Raw genomic sequence first — 4,627 nt, 5'->3', positions numbered from 1 at the left:
ATATGATGGTAGAAGATAAGCGCTGGATCACTGAGAAGGCTAATAGGGTATGAAACATTAGGAAGAGTAAGGCCTGGTGGAAGGAAGTAACCTTATAGGGCTGGTGGTCTAAGATTCCATATCAAAGGAAGGTATTCCTATGGCGCATGCTAGTTGGAGGCTTATCATTGGGAGACCAGTTACGAAAGCGACGGATTACTTTTAATAATTGTGTGTTTTGTACTACATGCTTGGAAACATGTCCACATCTTTTTATTTCGTGTCCGATGGCAAAGAAGGTGTGAGATTTTCTTTCTCGTGTATGGATTCCGTTGACAGATAGGTCCGTAAAAGTTAAATGGCAAGTTTCGAATGGGCCAAAGAACCCAGAACATTCGGTTTTCTTTCACTTTTTCAGGTGAATAGGTTTGTGGCATATCTGGTTAACTCGAAATGCCTTCATATTTGACGCAAAAGTTGATATTACAACTCACATAGGTCGTATAAAAAGACTAATATTGTGGCAAGTCTTTTCCTCGTGGGGTTAGCTCATTTGGGACAACACGGCTATATATTGGATGAGGGTACTTCGAGCTACACCTATGGTTCAGAGTAATCAGTGAGGGAAAGCTAGTACATCACATGGCAACCACGTGGCCATTTGTAAAGTAATTTTGGTAATATACCTTCTATTACGAAAAAAAGGAGGGAAGGAGGAAGAGGAGTGTGATAGAATAGAGAGAGAGATGGTAATAGATAGAGAGAGAAAGGAAGGAGCTAGGCTGGGCAAGGCTAGGCTAAGAGGTGGTGGGGGGAGATTATGGTGGGTAGAGTTAGAGAGAATGTTCAAGGTAGAAAGAGAGGTAGCCAAACAAAACTCCCTCCACCAAGCTCCCTTATTGACAACCCCCCTTCTCATGTTCCCCCACCCCCGCCCCCGCCTCCCCCCCCCCACCCAAATCGACAATGGAGTCAAGACACCCTCTTGTAATCCATTCCATGGATACCCTCACGTCTCATCTTGCCACACTTCCCTAGCCCCCTTTAACACTCTTGTTAAGGAGGCAATGACCAACATGAAATTCTCTCAAGGAGATTGGCCATCTCATCTAATTGAACCCTCACAACACATGGCGGATGGCAATGGTTTCTATGCAACTTTCCATTATCTCAATGCTGGGATTGGCTCCCAATTGCTCTTGCCCTTTGGAGCGTTATATCTCGAACAGCATCCGCTCTCATGTTGTTTTGCAGCTTTACGTTTGGAAATTCCACTCTTTACATGTTTTTTAGAGGATTGTCAATATGTATTTCTTTTAGGGTGTATATGCTTGGTTATGAGAAAATGACCTTTTAATTTCTTATATGCTTTAAAGATTTGATTAAAAAAAAATTCTTTTTCAGGTCATATATATGGGGCATGGAATTTTTTCATTTACATGTACATGCTAGATCTGAACCATTGATTTTTCAAGAATCTATACATGGCTTCTTCATTTTTCTGGTTTGCTTGGGATGGGTGTGTGCACGCGAGAGCGAGAGCGAGAGCGAGAGCGAGAGAGATTATAAAACCAATCAAAAGCCTGGTGTGCTTTTCATCCTACTGCTAGAGGCCCCACTTCGTGTAAGTATATTTACTGTTTACATGGCAAGAAACCCTTATTTGCAAATTGTTTTTTACATGAAGGGTATTAACAAAATCACTTAGAACCTTTGGATACTCCAAAGTATGTAACAATGCAACAACTACTGACAAATCCCATGAAACAACAAACCCCTCATCAAGGGCATCCAACTCAGCCATTTCGGACTCGGATAACTCTAAAGTCGAAAACCTGTCAATCCATAGATATGTACAGCAATCAGTCTCGAGGATGTGCAACATACAAATCAGCATTCCAAGAAACCTTATCAACTAAAATATGATGATTGACTCTTAGATTTTTACCTGTGAATTCTCAAATTTGCGCACTGGGTTCACTGACTTTGGGATTGTCACAAAGTTCTTCTGTATGCACCAACGGATAAGTATTTGTGCAGTAGTCCTCATATGCTTCTCTGCAATCTGTTCACAAAAGAGGCGGATTCTTTAACAATTCATCACTGATTTTATAGCTATTCCTCTTGAAAAAGAGTTCCTGGGCAGCATATTCCTATTCAGATAATCTCAAACTCTTAATACCTATCCTAGGTGAATCTCAGACATAACGAGCCAAGTAAGGGAGAGAGGAAAACCCTAGAGGGCAAGGATGGTAGAGATATTATGAACAAAGGAAGGGGATGGCTTAAAGGGCAGTGGTCTCTAACCATCGATCGAGACCCAAACCTTCAAATAGCATGAAAAGCCATCCTTCAATCTCCAATACAGAGCTCAGGAAAGCACCAAGGGAGCAAAATGAAGCAACCTGCCATTAATGGTGGAAAGAAAGTGCCACAAAGGTAGGTAGAGCCCCTGTATCGACTGGAAGCCATGGTTCAGGTGTTCTAATGAGGGTTTGAAAACCATTTCTACCAATTCACTCAAACCACCTCTGAAGATTCCAATGGCAGCTGCACTTGCCTTTACCTGGAATTTTGTGATTGCTTCTATGCACCTGCAACCTTGGTGGTGAAGGTATAGGCATAAGCTATCTCTACATGTCTTCACCTCATTTGTGGCATGGCTAAACCATCAAACCTGCAAGTTTCTAAGACAAGAGGGTTAGCTTACCTTTACCAGAGCAGGCTCGTTGAGTCGCTGGCCTTTAGTAAGAGGCGAATACGCTTCCATGACGATGTTTTCTTTGTGGCAAAACGCAACAAGCTCTTCACGCAAGTTGAAGGGATGCAACTCCACCTGCCATAGACACAGAATTACCTGAGGGACTGAATGAAGTCAAGGCACAAACCTCATAAAAGTGTGTGTTGTTACCTGGTTTATGGAGGGTCGGATTTCACAATGGGCAAACAGCTCTTTGAGGTGGTGAATGCCATAATTGCTAACACCTCTATCGATCTTGCCTTTCCAGACTTTAGGATCTTCTCCATGGCCCTCCATGTATCAAGCCTCTTGCCAAGTGCTAGGGGAGTGCACCAAGTACAGATCCACTAAAACAATGGGAACAATTTTCTTGATTAAGCGCAATGTATGTACACTGATGATAAACTTGAGGTCTTGGCAATTGCAGCTTAAAAGTCTGCAGAAATCATTTTACCATAGTCTAATCCAAGCTCTTTTAAGCTTCGATCGAAAGCTTCCAATGTGCTCACATAACCGTGGTCGGAATTCCATAGTTTTGTTGTGACAAAGATCTCTTCTCTTGAAATTCTGCTAGTTCGGATAGCACTTCCTTCAAAAATACACAAGAAATAGAGAGAATTTACGGTGTCTCTGCAGCATTTAATCACCAAAAGTTGGTTCTGTGATTACATATCCGTAGAGCTAATTGAGCTTACAACTGGTTAGAGTTTGGTCTGTGATAAAATTAAGCTTCTGTACAGATTTCAAGCCAGGTTTTGGCTGTAGCTCTCGCCCAGCTTAAGTTAGGGTTTCGGTGCTAGGGTTTGGTGGAGGATTTCTTCCGGCTATGTTTTTCTGCAGGGAATTCGACCTAGAGTTTGATTAAGTTTTATTCGGTTAAGATTAGCGTTCCTGTACAGATCTGAAAAGCGGAAGATGGAAAGTTTCCTCAGAAAAAAATGCAAATGCAGCTGAAACATACCGACTGCTAGCTCGTTGCCGTAGAGGTGCGCTGTGTCGATATGGCGGTAACCATGCTCGAGGGCAAACGAAACGGCCTGGAATGTGGCTTCCACGGGCATAAGGTAGACGCCCAAGCCAAGCACAGGAATGGCCACAGGCAGGCCTTGATACCCTTCATTCACCACCTCCACCCGATTCTCATGAAGAGCCTTTCTGTTGATGTCCTGCTTGGCCATCGCCGCAGAACATCTGGCTATGGTAGGGTTAGCCGGTAATAGTAATGGTAAAGATTAGGGTTAGGGTTTCGCCTGTAGCCTGAGTGTACTGAGATAAGCTCGCTGAGAAGATTAGGGTTAGGGTTCTGCCTACGAAAGTTGCTGAGCAGGCTAGGGTTAGGGTTCCGTATATAACCTGCAAAGAATGCATACGTGGACCTATCCACTTGGCAGCTCCAAAAACCAAGTTAGATATTCCAACGTGGCAGCCTCAGAAGTTGACACCTCAAAGAGTAATGTGTAAACGTGTCTTTTAAGCCACTAGGGTAATGTATACGTGTCTCTGCTAGCTTCACAACACCTGCTCAGCCAACTCATCGGGCGGCCCGAGCACTTTTTCCAAAGTGGTCCAATTCATATTGGGACACCCATTCAGTTGGTATGTCTCCGAATGTGCTAACTTTTGACGTCATAGATGCCCCCAAATAACGCGGCTCTCTAAGCGCTTAACTGATGTAAATTTAGGATGTAAAATCGGTCAGTTATTTTGAATTGATGAAAACCATGTTAGACTCCAACCTTGTCCTTTTTCTCCCTAGCCAGAGAACAAGGTTTTTGCAACAACACACCTCCGGATGCGTGTTGTCCTTCCTTTTCAATTCTGAAATTTGTGTCTTGTCATGATGGCAGACTTGCTTGATAAAAACCTTTTTTTTTCAATAAAAGCAAGTATTTCGGAAATCCAACCGAG

The 4,627-nt window shown here is 43.0% G+C and overlaps 1 pseudogene across 1 annotated transcript; it reads right to left on the bottom strand.

The window, feature by feature from the left end:
• Window positions 1–1,475: 1,475 nt before the first annotated feature.
• On the bottom strand, window positions 1,476–4,022 carry LOC147618299 (uncharacterized; annotated as a pseudogene). Its single transcript, XR_015262087.1, has 6 exons — window positions 3,681–4,022; window positions 3,174–3,308; window positions 2,891–3,066; window positions 2,690–2,815; window positions 1,928–2,044; window positions 1,476–1,814 (listed from the first exon to the last, which is right to left on the bottom strand). The product of XR_015262087.1 is annotated as an uncharacterized LOC147618299 (transcript).
• Between the last annotated feature and the right edge of the window lie 605 nt (window positions 4,023–4,627).

The sequence above is a fragment of the Cibotium barometz genome, chromosome 35 (genome assembly GCF_041138505.1).
Source record: "Cibotium barometz isolate CiBa-2024 chromosome 35, ASM4113850v1, whole genome shotgun sequence".
Lineage (NCBI taxonomy): Eukaryota > Viridiplantae > Streptophyta > Polypodiopsida > Cyatheales > Cibotiaceae > Cibotium > Cibotium barometz.
This window is presented reverse-complemented; position numbering and strand designations above follow the sequence as displayed.